This window comes from Tauraco erythrolophus, chromosome 8 (assembly GCF_009769465.1).
Source record: "Tauraco erythrolophus isolate bTauEry1 chromosome 8, bTauEry1.pri, whole genome shotgun sequence".
Classification (NCBI taxonomy): Eukaryota; Metazoa; Chordata; class Aves; order Musophagiformes; family Musophagidae; genus Tauraco; species Tauraco erythrolophus.
The window spans coordinates 44,436,376-44,450,866 of NC_141472.1; the positions used below are offsets into that span (position 1 = coordinate 44,436,376).

At 47.0% G+C, this 14,491-nt stretch overlaps 1 protein-coding gene across 2 annotated transcripts in view; it reads left to right on the forward strand.

The window, feature by feature from the left end:
* Positions 1-5,075: 5,075 nt before the first annotated feature.
* The window catches only part of GPD2 (glycerol-3-phosphate dehydrogenase 2), a 56,823-nt gene continuing 47,407 nt past the window's right edge, over positions 5,076-14,491 (forward strand). For both annotated transcript variants that reach the window (XM_086615711.1, XM_086615712.1), the window contains exon 1: positions 5,076-5,112. The gene's annotated coding sequence lies outside the window, so the exon portion shown is untranslated. The remainder of the gene's footprint in view (positions 5,113-14,491) is intronic.

Sequence of the window (14,491 nt, forward strand, 5' to 3'; positions counted from 1 at the left end):
TAGCAATTTTGACAGCGTCCCTTTGAGCACAGTGAGAGCGCAGGGACCAGCAGGACAGCAAAAGGTCACTTGGTCACACGTATCTGCTGCCTCTTTTAAGTTTATCTCAAGACCCACTAGGCACGTCCCAATTAATTATTTAAATCTGCAGGGAAAAATATTTCTGCAGATGAAAAGGTATAATCTCTAGATTCTGGGGAAGCTACAGGATGGCTGGCGTGGTCAAAAATAGTGCTGAGAGGAAGCCGAGGGATGGTATCCGATCCACAGGCTTCAGACACCCAGGGAAGTCATTTACGTCCAGTAACGTTGATTTGTTCCAGATATCAGCGAAGTGGAAACTTACGGATTTTCCTACATCTCTTTGTTTTCAACTGAGCAGTTCTGGATTTCAAAAGGTCACCAAAACCAAACTGACAATGATATATGTGGTTATTTAAAACAACTTTTCCCAACACAACTATTGATTACGTTGCCAGCGATCTGCATAAGTTCCTTATAAACCTGTGGACACCCCAAAATATTTGTCCCACCTGCTACTCAAATGGCCACAAACAAAAGCCATCGGGCAAGCAACGCCAGTGAAATGGACACTGGAAGAGAACAGGAGACTCAAATCCTGTATTTCTTCATTGTATACTGGAATATTAGGCTAGGGCTTTCAAAGGGATTGTACATGTCCTTGAACAGGTTTTCTGAGTTTTTTCCCTAATCAATCAGATGGAGAAAATACCTGGATAAAAAGCTGATGTGTATATTCACTGGGGCTGATTTTGGTCTGTCATTGTCTGAGAGAAAAAAAAAAAAATGGCACAAATTCCAAAAAGCCTTTTCCATTTTGTTTTCTGGATATAATCTCCATCTCTCTCTCTCTCTGGCACGCATAAAGAGAAAATAAATTCAGAAGACTTTTTTCATATTTCCTGTCACAACAAAAATCTTTAAACAACAGAAAATAAATACACTTAGATAGTCCAAGCAGTCTTGCTTTCTACAAGATACTGCCCTTTTTTAATTCCTCTCTACCTCTGAAATTCATGTTCTCTATTAGACCAAGCTCAGCTGTTTGCCCCAGAAAAATATGGATACTCCACATCGTTTTCCTTCCATTGCCTGGCTCTCCCGCCGTTAGGCTGCCTGTGCTACCATCGCAGGGAAAGGCCAATTAATTATTGTGTTTGTTCTGCAACAAATAATGTGACCTGTAACCTTACTCTTTTAAAACTGCAATTTTTGCATTTGTTTCTGTGACTCAGCCCTGATGCGTTATCTTTATATAACAGCAAACAATAAGACATAATTATGATGATAACACATTACTTTAGTTTTACTAGAAAAATGAGCCACTTTCTCTTTTCAGACACGCACACACACACCAACACAGTGGATATTTTTATCTGTTGCAGCGCAGGGAAAATGTTTAAACACCAGCAATACAGCCCTGGCTCAGCTGGCAAACCCAGTGTCTGGTTTGAAGCAATACAGTTGTATTTTGGAATGGTACCTGACACCAGCAGCCAGAGATGGGAACACTTTTAAATGTTTAATCATAGCGGTGACTCAGTACTTTTATTTTTCAATGGGAGGACCTACCATGGATCTGCTTGAAAAAATCTCTGTAGAGAACTTCTGCTTCTGTCACTTCATTCCAACTCTTTTGCAATCATTATTACCCCTTGCTCCTCACAGAGACGTCTTCCTGAAGGCAGATTAGGAGAAAACATACTTGTGAATGTAGGAACAGATTTTCTTCTTATGATACATAACTTTGGCACGCAGTCAGGAAATGACGATAATCTTTTCCTCTATCTTCCCTTGCTAATGAAGAGAAACTGCCTCTGGGGTTAAGGACAAAAGGTGAACTCTCCCCGAACACAATTTACACCTGCTGAGTACATGATTCGGGCATCTAAAATTCTTCTCTTGGCAAGGGTCCCAGGGACCAAGCCACATGCACGGAGACTTTAGGAGGTAATATTTTCATCTAGACATTAAATAAAAAACAGACTCAAGAGGGATGAATTTTGTGACACTTTAAGGCATCTCTTTTTTTTGCTTAACCTTGTTAAAATCTTTCACTATTCAAACTTACGAAGACCAATCTTTACCAACCAGTATTTAAGGGGAAAACACAGCTGGAAAGTAAGACAAAATCACAGCTGTAGTTGAAAAGAAGCCTAATCAAGGGACGAAAGAACAGCCCATCCCTCGTTTGTTGGCAGCTGCACCGTGAACTTGTGGAGAATCTCTCCTGGAAGGGAGATTGCTAGGTAAATGTGATCCTTATTAAAGTTTTCACTCATTCTTGGATTTCCCTTTAATGACAAGAGTAGTCCAGCACTTTCATTTTCTATCCCCTTTAAGATTTTGCTGGTTTGGAAGAGTTCATGAGACGCAGAAGTGCTGGGGTGCAGAATATGTTCACCTGGAAACTAGATGTAGACACATTTTTCACTCACACACCGCCTTATTTTGAATCAATCAAAAACTATCACAAATTGTTTCTTACAACGCAGCCATATCTGGGTGGACAACAACCTTGAGGGGTGGGAGGGCAGGATATTTTCCCAGTTCTAAGAAATTTAGGATGATGTTTTGGATAGTTGTTAGAGACAGATGAAACTGCAACCCTTAGTGCCACGTTAGCACACATACATGGGGTAGGTATTCAAACCTTGAACTTGTGTGTGTTGGATCACGCTGAAATTATTCACCACAAATTATTGCACTTAAATCCTTTTTTTCCTAGCCCAATTATTCTTCTTCTTTTCTCACACTCTCTCTCCAAAAAAATCCCCCAAAACCATACCCACAAAAAACAATTAATCTCCTTCTGGGGATTTTTCCTTTCATTTTCTCTTCTTTCTGTTCAGCTGAGGTATTCCCATGGATTCTAAGCCTGAATATCTGTGGAGTGTACTAATTCCAGCTGCCACTTGAGACTTTATCTCCTTTTAAGAGCACTACCATGTCTCCTAATGTGTCTGGGATAAAAACTGCTTCCAGCATCGGTGGCCTGAATATCACTTACTTTGCAAAACTTCTGAAACCCAACCCTTGCAGTTGTTTGCTAACTTTAAATGCCACCTAGAGAGCTGATAGCCATACCTTATTATCGCAGCTTCCAATTTAGCTCATCTGGTTATATCCGACCCAAGAGGGAGGGATTAGGTTCCTACGGCCTCCTCAGATGGGACCTGTTGCTGACATTTAGCTGCCTGACAGGAGACTGGAGTGTGCCTGAAGGACACTGTGGGCGTGAGATGTGCCCCATCCTTCACGGCGGCAGCAGGTTGTGTTTCTGTGCCTGATAGAAAACACCTCTCATGCTGCCCGTAAAGCATGTTGACTAAGCAGTGAGCACGGAAGAACAGCAATAAAAGCAGTTTCTGGGAGACAGCCAAGAAGCATGGTTAGGCACAGCTGATCCCTGTATGCCTGGAAAGCAGAGAACCACGGACAGTACAGTGCACAGGGTGTGTAGGGGTCCTGCGTGTCTGACAGTGACTGCACCAGGCAACTGATACAGGCAGTGTATGGGCAAAGACAGACTTGTGATGGGTTTATGAGTAAAAGTAGTCACAAGATCAGCTTGTGTTTGGTCCAGCATGGAAAAGGAGATCCTAAATGCTTGTTGGAACCATGACTGCAGTGCACTAAAAATGTAAATTTGCAGGGAAAAGCACAGCCAAAAGTTCAGCAACGAGTTTTGGAAGGGGAGGAAGATGCTGACTTAGTACTAACGTATGCCTGCCTTTCTGCAAAAGAAGCAAAAGGCGGGAATCTCCAGATGATTCCCCAAAAAAACATAGCTATGTTTGTCAGCTGTGTCCCTAGGAGCCTGGAGCGTGAGAACCAGGATGAGAAACAAAGAGAACCATTAGAGACCATAGCTCTTAGCAGCAGCTCCTCCGAGTCTTGTCACTTGGTATCACAGAACAGAAAGTAGTAAGAAGAATGAGGATACACGAAATGTCTCAAGGCACCACCCAGCCAGCAACTCACTTATAAGCCTTACGTGGCTAGTGCCTCCAGAAGTTCAAGACTGGAAATCTGCTATTTTGGAGAGGTAAAGAATTGGAAAGCTTTCAATTCAGGAAGTCCTCAATAGAGAAAAACAAGGCTGCATACTCAGTGCTGCAAAACCAAAGTGAGATCCACTCCGTTCCAGCACTCTGCGCTGCAAGTTCCCTTGCTGTGGCAGCGTGAGCGTGACCCTGTGGTGGGCTCCATTCACTGTGCCCCAGAGGGGTAGAATCATGGAATATCTCAAGTTGGAAGGGACCCATAGGGAGTCCAAACCCCTGCTCCTCACAGGACTACCTAAAACTAAACCATATGAAAGAAAAAGACCACTGGCCAGAGGGTAACTGTGCAGCCTGCTTGCGGTTGGAAAGCCTGGCTTCTAGTCTGTGAAGACCTGGTAAATTGCACGATTGCCACGTCCGGCAGAAACGAGGAACTCAGCAATGTTTCATGAGAAGTTTCAGTTCAAGTAAGAGAGCTGGTAGGACAGATCACGGCAGCCACCGATGACGCTTCTCAACCCGCTTCACGGGAGCCACCGGAGAAGACAAACTGGAAAAGAAAAGACGTGACTCTGGCTCTATACCTCCACTTATGCGTATTTTCTTCAAAAGGTGGGCCCTTGGAGATTTAGCATCCTTCTGCTCCAGGATTTCCTCCGCGAACCATCCAGGCGATGAATGTCACAGCTCTAACACTGATCCAAGTGTTGGAAAGGTGTCCTCTCCGCCACGCTGCGTTTTAGGGAAGCGGGGAAGGATCTGCAATAAACGGACATTAACGCAATGTATATTAATACATATATTTATATAACGGATCTGCTCCCCGTTTATTCCTAAGGAAGAAAGCTCTCCGGCACCCCAAAAGCCAACCACCACCACAACTCCTCAGAAACAAAGACGAGGAATTCCATCGAATCCCGGTTCCCGATTCAAAATGCCGCCAGCTGCCCCCGTCGGCCGGCTCGGGCTGCGCGGGCGGCGGAGTCAGCCCTACGGGCTGACTCCGCCGCCCGCGCAACCCTGAGCCGGAGGAGGGGCCGGGAAAGGCCGCGACGCCCCTAAATATAGCCCGAGGGTGAGGAGGGTGAGTCGGTTTCCTCGGTGCCGGAGCAGGCCCGGGCGGCGGGGCCTAGCGCGGTTTGCCGAGAACCGGCCCGCCCTTAGGCCCGAGCGCGGCCCGGCGGCTGGCTGAGGCGGAGGGCAGGGCGGGGAGGCGGCAGCGGTGGTGAAGGCGGAGCGGGGGAGGAGGGAGAGGGGGGCCGGCGAGCTGCTGGAGGAGGCGCGGAGGAAGGGAAGGCGGCTGCCCGCCCGCCCTGCTTCTCCCGCCGGCGAGCAGCGCGGCGAAGGGACGCGGGCTCGGCCGGGCTGCGGCGGTGAGTAGCTCGCGGTTCGGTGGGTCGGAGCGGTGCGGACCGGACCGCGGGGGTAGCGGGGTAGGGGCCGGGGGGGGGGGGGGTGCGGGCAGTGCTCCGCGCCGCTGCGGCCGGGCGAGCGGCGGTGGGCGCGCTCCGGTTCGGCTCCGTTATCAATCCGTAGCGAATGCGTCGTCGCTGCCTCTCTTCTTCCTCAAATCTCACTTTCGCCAAGTACGGTAAGTCCGGGCTCCCAGCCCCGCTCCGTTCTGGTTTAGTGAAGCTTCGGGATGGAAGGAATGACCCCAAAATGGAGTGTTTTTGCGTGGGCTGTTAGATGAAGTAGCATAAAGTCTCCTCGGCAGCTGTCCTGTCTGTGTGTTGTCACCCTGCTCCGGGCTGAGCGCCCCGAGAGTGCCCTCGGGCACGGGGGTGCATCCCTGGTGTCCGTTGGTGGGTGACTTTTGCACGCGCGTGGGTATCTGCGTGTAACAAATTGGGTTTTTTCAGAACTCATTCACCAGGTTTTGTTTTCTTACGTAGAGCTCGTAGAACAGTGTCTCCTGTCACTGAAAAGTGCGAATGCTGGGCAAAGAGTGTAGCTGTAGTTGTGTTGAACTTTGGAGAATTAAAATGGTTACTTCCCATTTGCACTGGGTGTTTTCATGGGGCCGTTTCTGGGTGAGAGTGTGTTGGTGTAACAAATAAGTTCTAAACTTTTTTGAGTTCTTCTCTCTTCTAACCAATCACTTCATAAACGCTTGGAACCATTACTACAGGAAAAGATACAAACGTGTGTGTGGAGACCTTGAGTTGAAACCAGCCAGATTTACCACCTGCTCAGCTTACTCTACTCTTTACTGTAAGCTGGTAGTAAAGGCACCTTGAGAGCGAGCTCCTTTCCACCTCCTGCTCGGAAGCGAGGGCTCTTCCTTCTCCACTCTGATGAAGTAGTTGCCCTTTCCTTCTCGTCCTTACTCCTTCCCACACTTCCTAATGTCTCTACTGGTGTTGGAGAGCCGTGCCCACTGTGGCTGTGCTCAGCGTTCTCCAGGGGCAAAGGCATTGAATGTGTGGCATGAGTGGTGGCAGGAGCACATCTCCGGGCTTGCCAGGTGCAGTGAGTTCCCAGCTACAAGCCGCGGAGGCAAGGGCTGCTTTCACTTGAAGATCTGGAGTGCTGTTGACACATGAGCGTTACCACTGGAGACTCTTGCATTTGTCTTCTAGTGGTTCTCAGGTCGTGGCTGGACTTCTCTCTGTGTCTGCAGTCTGCTTTTGTGCCGAGCTCTCTTTGAACCATGACTGCGATTCTGTGGTGGGGTTTCCAGAGCTCTCTTTGAACCATGACTGCGATTCTGTGGTGGGGTTTCCACCCAGAAAGTTTCCCTGTGTGAGAGGTTTGCTGGAGTGTAATTACACCGACGTCGGCCTGAACTCCCTTTGTAAAATAATCTGCTGACCACGGATGAGAAGCGAGCTTGGAGACGCAGCTGCTAGGAGTGTGGTGTATTTTTAATTGAAGTTAATCAGACCTTTTCTTTTTCTCACTTACTGGTAGGTATGGTTCCTCAGAAATGTTTGGTGATGAGCAGCGACTGACCATTAGCTAGTAAAGACTCAAGTCTGGTAGTTCAAAATCTTTAAGGGTTGATAGCTAAGGCAAAATGCAGTTTTGGCTCTTCTATAATAGCAATAAGCAGAATATTATTTATTTTAATGTTAGCCTTGTACCAATTTTATTTAGTCTAACTTTGGATGAAAGTTTTGAGTAGGCATGCATGTGCAGGAAAAATTATACACACGCCTTGTGTCTGATTTATAGTGTCACTTTGCTTGTATGTATTTGGATATACGCTTTGTTTTGCTTAATTATGTGTGAACATGTGTAAGGAGCATAGTAATAGTAACTTTGTGAGCTGAGTCCTTATTATATTGCATAATATTTTCTCTAGAGATCTGTTTCTATCTGGTGATCTGTCACCAGTAGAAATTTGGAAAAGCTGGATGGATGTGGCAGCTTCAAAGGCCAGTAATGCAAACCCGTTTTCCAAATGAAAGCTCGTACAGGTTCCTTTCTGCTCCCTACTCTGTCCTCACACAAGTCTCTGCGAGCTTCAGCAAACATTGAAAAGAAGCTTCCAGGGCCAGTTTGCAGTTGTTTCTACTTTCCCATGTAAATATCTCAATGGTTTCAAAACAAGGGTTTGCATTTGCAAGGAGCTCTGTTAAGCAACCCTTAAGTACTACTTTTATCGCAGTACTTGTTTACGTGCTGGCAAACTGGACTTAAAAGAATTATTTTGCCTTTTCTAAAATAGATGGGGCTGTGCTGCACTCAATTTAAACCAGAGGTCTCATAGTCCAGTTGTATAAATTAATCTCCTGTATATTGCTGGGCTTCTGGTTGTAGTTTGAGCTGCATCTTTCCGGGGATTAGCTTTATTGCTGTGGGGGCACCGCTGATGGGAGCCCAGGGATGTGAGCAGGATGTGGAGCTCTGCCTCCAGAAGGGCACAGAGAGCCAGTCCCTGCCTTGCTGGGTGCTCTCGGGAGGGTGGGAGACCACTGAAAAGCTGAGTGCTGGGTAAAAAGGGAAGCTAACTCAAAGGAAAAATTAGAGACTGGAAAAAAAGTTCTAAAGCAGATGGGACAGAAGTGGGAAGATCACCTTTGAAAGAAGGAAGGCCTCGTGCTTCAGCTGCTTCATGGGCGTTTGTGGGTCCAGACTGGGGCTACTGGGAGCAAGTGATGCCGAGTGCAGAGACCACGGGGGCTGTGTTCTCAGCAGCAGCTGTTTTGCTTTAGGGGTCTGCTGCCACAGCCCTTGCTAGTGTGGATGTAGCCCGTTTTTCCCAAAAAGCAATACTTTAGAAAAACAATTTTATTATGGAATGAACAAACAGTTTGTAACCAAAACTTTTCTGCAGTATCACAGTATTGCTTTTAGACACCTTTCATATCCCTAGGTAACTCTCTAAGCTAGGTTCCCAGGTGGATGTGTAGCTCTGCCTCAAGAGGGGTTTCCAAATGCTGGATGAACTCGCCCCGAGTTGTATCCTGGTAATGCTGGTGGAGCCCAGATTGATGTTCTCTGCTGGCTGGGTACAGAGTCTTGAACTGTGCCCTTTTTTTTTTTGCTTGGCAAAGTCTTTATCAAACCAAGTGTTGATTCTGATTTTGAAATGTTGCTGAATGCGGGCCCCTCCTCTGGGATTATGTTTGCATGTGCTATCAGGTCTCAATCTTTATTCCAGTATATAAAACAAGGCTACTTCCTTGACACACCTAAGTAATTTAGTTATTTTTGAGTAGATACCTGTTTGTATAGGCAAGTCTATGTCCAGTCTTGTAATAGGATTAGAAAACCAGGTGTTTTGCTTTCTTCCTTTAGTGTTTGAGTAGGGGCAGGGGGAAGAAAACTGGATATAGTTCAGTATTAGGATCAAGCTGGATTGGTAGGCTGTCTAATCAAATATCTGCATTAAATATGAGGAGAATGAAGAATATCACAGGGAAAAAAAATGGTGAACAGCTATAAAGTAACTGTATCCAACAGGAACATTTCTTTCTAATTACAGTAATTGGTTTATAGTATTTACAAGTTTGTATTGTGTGTGTGTGTGGTGGGTTTTATGACTGATATTAACCCCTACTAATATAGAAAGCAAGAATGACTGTTTGAATTATTTAAGCTAAAGACAATGTTGGCACCACAAACAGGTATGGAAATTGCCCAGCATACATTTAGTCAGTAATTAAGCCGGAGACTGGGTTTTCTGCTCCTTGGATAGCAGATTTTGAAGTAATCTTTCAATAGGATGGGAGGGAATATATAAATATATTATGATGTTGATATGATGGGGAAGCTCGAAATACTCGTGACCTCAGTGTTTCTTTGTATTCCTGTTAGTTCTTAGGTACAGTGCTCGGGATTACAAACATCATTGTCTGTAAGTATTGCCTCGTTCTCCAAAACATACTGCTTTCTCTGGCAAAATTATTACTATCTGAAGTCCCAAGGAAGATTTACAAATTAGACTTTTTCCCTCATTATCTGTAAGACTTTTTTTGTAGGAGAGTAATGAAAGAGAAGAAAAAAAAAACGGTTAGGTTAAAAATACAAGTAGTGGAAAGGGAAGCCAAAAAAGTTTGTTCCTTGTAGGATACAACTTAAAGCAATTGGGCTGCCATCTAATGCTGGGTGGGAAGATCTCGGTCACCTGAGTACAGAAAGCAAATTAAGTCATTTGCAGCAGTGGGGACCAAGAGAAGGAATGAGGATAGACCTATTTTTTTACTTTGTTTTTCCTTTATTTTTGTGCATGACAAACACTGCAACTACTTTTGGGCATGAGAACTGAGCTAGTTGCCTGTAGTGGAGCGTGGGAAGGATTTTCCCCATATGGTAAACTGCTGCTTTGCTTCCACTTTTTAGTGCAGGGTGACCTGCGGGGTTTTGGGGTTTTAATTTCTGCGAACAGGAACTTACAAATTTGTGGTTGGTCTGTGGCTGAAAGGGACTTGTAACCCTTTGAGCTGCCTGGATGTTGTGGGTTATGTTTCTGTGCGTGGTTGGTGAGGTAGTTCTTGGATAATTACTTTAATTAAAGTGCTGTAACTTGTGTTTAAGAACCCAAAGTAACCACTGGAGGCTTTAGCAGAGGGTCTGGAGGATGGACTGTGCCTTGATGTTTCAGCCACGTTGTGTACCCACTGGAACTCTTCCTTGGTGTGTGGCTTTGTTACAGATATGGCTTACACTAATTGCACGTAGAAGTCAGGATCGCATGAGTCAGTGGCCCAGACTTCTGCTGGTGAAGTAGATAAGAAGCTTTGGTTGCCCTTCAGAGTGTGCTGCTTTGTCCTCTCGTTAGCTGTCCCTGCTGGCAAGGTAACGAGTAGTGCAGGGTGGCCCAGGTGAGACCTGTATCAGCTGAGGAGTGAGGTGCTTGATGGCTGCTAGGAGTGCTGCAGGGAAGCCTTTCAGTTTGGGTTGGTTGAAGCTTTAATGACTTGCTTCTAAGATGCTTGCTTTGGTCAGTATGGTCTGACATCCCGTGTAAGTTGGTGTTAGTCACTTCAGCCTTGTTTAAAAGCAAACAAGAAAAGCTATAGGAGAGCTGGTAGATGGTCTTGTTACAGGGGGTGCTGATAGGGTTATTTTCTGATTGCCTCCCCTTTTTCTTGTTATTTAGCCACTTCCTGTTAAGAAGAAGAACTAATTCTGTCCCAGTTGAAACCAGGACACACCCCCATAAACTGCCAGTAACACACTCTGAGTAGTACAGCTTTAGGTGAGTAAGTTATCTGCAGTAGGAATCCCAGTTGTGGTCTGTCGTACTGCCTCTGCGTGCCGTCACAGCGGCCACCTCTTCCAGAGCCCTGCAAGGAGGATCAGAAGTGAAATGGGAGGGAGCTGGGGACAGTGACTTCGGCTGTTTGGAGAAGTAGAGGCAGTGGGAGACTCTCAGCTCAGCCCGGAGTGATGCCAGTCTGGGCTCTCCGCATCCAAAACTTACCTGCGAAGCTTTTGGAAGGAGTGAGAAAGGTTGAGTTAGACAGTGCTGCTGTGCCAATGGCAAGTTATGCAAACTGTAGTGGCGATAATTATAAGTTTTCTATTTTTAAGTCTTCCATTGAGTGACTCACTTTATTAGATGTGTTCATTTGAAATGGAATGTGAAGCACCCAGATTCCATGGTAATGGCCTCATAAAGCACACAGATACACAACATAACAGATTGGATTTCTTCTCTTAATTTAACAGGTTTTGCGTCTCATACACCATGTCTGATGGCAGCGTACAGGGCGTCACACGCTCCTATTGCTAAGCTCCACAGTTTGTATCCATCTGTCTCTTCGCTTTGGCGAAAGTAGTCATCTTTCTTTGATCTCTAACTCGCAATTCTGCCTCTGAATCTTCCTCCATTCCCCTTCCCTCCCTCTTCCCTCGTTCCTCTCATTCTCTCCCTGGACTTTGGCCGTGCGCTGCTCAGGTCCATCCCGATATCTTAATGATTATGAAGTGCTTGAGTACAGCGATGCCGGCGATTGCAGAGCTTCCTTTGCAGCCACCGGGGCTCCTCGGGTGGGAGCGGAGCCCTGACGGTGCCCGCGCGTGCTCGGGGCTGGGCAGAGTTACACAACACCAAATAAGATCCAGCCAACAGTCTTGCAGCTACCTGGGCTGGGCATTACAGGAAACAAGGAAGGCAAGTCACTCCTAGGATTTGTGTCAGGCTAACGAGAATTGGGAGGGCGCAGATGTGTGTCTGTTCAGAAGCATCTACTGAGGACAGATGTTGAAATCACTTCTTTAAAAAACGGGATGTAAGTTGCCCTTTGTATGCTTTTTGGTTTTTAAACGTGAAGCAGAAGGCTCCTGCCTTTAGGAAGTGCGTTAGCTGATGAAGCAGAGCCCTTGCCCGTGGCGCAGGAGGCCCGGGCTCTGCCAGCTTGTGGGGCTCCCCGGGCCCTCGCTGCGGCAGGGGCACTGCCACCACCCGGGCTCGGGGTGGGAGCACCCTACAGCAGTGCTGCCGTGTGCTGCTGTGCATCACGGTAAGGTGGTTAGGAGCTGCACTGCAGAGGCAGTGGTTCCTGCTGTGACAACAGCTTGGATTAACTTTTCTAACTTTCAGAAACTGAAAGCATGAGCTTGTCCTGATAAGTCTTCTGTGTAGTTTCTGTTTCGTGTAACTAGCGCTCTCCCCCCACACTTTGTGTTTCCTTTCAAGGTTAAAGCCTATTTCTTCTTATCAGAAGTTCTTTAATAGCCGGAAGTTTGAGCTAATGCCTCTGTGAATCTTTACCAATACCCAACTGGTTCACTGAGAACTGTTCCCTGTGGGTTACTTAACTCCTTGGACAGATCACACTGTATGCCCTCCCCACTCCTCCCAGAGTGCCACTGGCTCCTCCTGGGCCAGTCCAGGGCTCCTTGCTCCTGCCAGAGCTTGTTCCAGAGCCTGTGGGGGACTTCAGCTCACCCTGGAATTGAGGGCATGGGTCCAAAGGGTGCCATTTATGACCTGCATTGAAACTAAGGGTAAGGCTTAACATGCCGATTTTACAGTGTCAGATGGCACTTACAGCAATAAAGTGCTATAAACCATTTGAGCCGTTTTTAAAGATGACTCAAAATACTTGTGCTGTGGAAAGATCACTGCATCACTTCTCATGCTGTTTGCTGTTATAATTTTCGTTAAAATAAAATTTGCTTTCCATCACAAGTTATTGATCTCTGCTTGGAAGAGATGATTACCTACTTGCAAAAGACGAGGGGTTTTTAAGCGTGGGCGCTTCTCTGTGTACACAGCACTCTGTGCAGCCTTTGTCATAACTACGTGGACTGCATTCTTTCCCCTTTCATCTTCTGCTCTCTGGTTTATCCTGCTCAGTGCTGACACTAGCCTTTAGCAGCTGTTCTGGGACAGAGCTTGAGGAAAAAACTCACAAGCGTATGTTCAGAGAGCCTCTGATGTCTCTTTGGCTGCATGTATGCTGGGGCAGTGCTTAAGCCGCCCTCCTGCCTCGAGGAGACCTCGTGTGCCGTTCCCCGCGTGCAGTGCAGCTCCTTTTGGAAAGCAGCCGGAGTATTCGGGCAGGGAGGAGTTGCAATAGGCTCTAGCAGGGCCCCACTGAAGGCTCTGGGGCAGAGCCTCGGCATGGCACGCAGCAGCCTGGCACGGATATGTTGTGTCCGTCTGGGGCTCTGCCTGCCTGCAGTACCTGCTGATGCCCTGAGCTCAGTTCAGCCTAATCCAAACGCATCTGCTCATACCTCACAAATACGGGCTCGCGGCTTCCTGGGATGAAATGGAGATGTTCTAGGTGTAAAAGCATCCTCTGCAGGTTTGAATGCCTGTCTGGCTTTTGTGCTGGAGTGGCTTATGTTAAGCCGTGTTTTCCTTTTTGTCCCTGAATAAGCTTCTCTTACTGATGGTGAGCAAGATTTATGTGGCAATTTGAGCAGCTGGTCTCCTGGGAGCGTTCCTTTCTCCGGAGAATTGCATGTAATCTGGCTATCAGCTCTGGGTAGAGCTAATGCCACGTGTACCTGGCTGCTGGGCAAGCAGAGGGTAGCCCCTTACCAATGGCTGAGGCTGGAAATTCCTCCTGTGCAGCGGGCACTGAGCCCGCTGCTTTCTTCATGCCATCTTGCGTAATGGAAGTGGCAAAATTGCTCTCTGTGGCATATCCAGTGTCACTTCAGTGCGGCTCGGACAGCTGTATCCACGGTGAGACTGGTGTAAGGTCCCACTGCAGGGGTGATCCTGAGCCCCTGTGCTTGTTTGTGGGAGGACGCTACGGGGCAGTCGGATCAGGTTGTAACAGCGCGTGGGCAGCCACGTTTGTATTCCAAGGATATTAACATGGGACAGCAGTGGTGAGTGCCACTCGGCTGTCCCATCGGATCCTCCTTCGAGGTTATCACCTTCGCTGCATCTGTACTGCTGCAGTGCCCAGCCAGGCGTACAGGGACACTTGGGTCTCTTTTCTCTTGTTACCAGTGCCCGTTTGTGCCTGGCTGCATGCTAAGCAGTGGGCCCTGGGAGGCGGTGGGAGGGAAGGGACAGGCTCGCAGCAGCTGTTCCGGCTGGCAGCAGCTGTTCCAGCTGCCCACATCTGGCGGCCTGTGGTGAGCATCAGCACCTTCGGGTGCCAGTGGAGCTCCGCGGAGTTCTGCGCGTGTTGTGTTGCTTGCGCTGGGCTCTGCAGGGTAAAAAGTGTCACTGGTGGAAAAGGTTTGTGTGCCAAAAGACTGGGGATAATAGACATCATTCTAAAAGTTTTTGTCTCTCTCATCCAAAATTTGCAAGAAACCAATTTTGAGTTGAGCTTTCATTTGATTTTAATAATAATTTAGCTTCTGAAGACTGTCTTTTATTTATGCATAGGAAGGAATATTTATTGCATGCGATTGGCAGTGGAGTTTGTTGGGTTCCTAGTAAAGAGTTTGTACAGGAAACTTAAATAAAAGCTGTTGGCTTGGCTCTCTAGTATTGTGCTAGAGCTGGTGACAGGTGCTTCGAAGCTTCCTGGGTCAAAGTAAGCATTGTGGGGGCATGGGGGCTTTTGGTTTTGTTGGTTGGTTGTTTTTTTAAA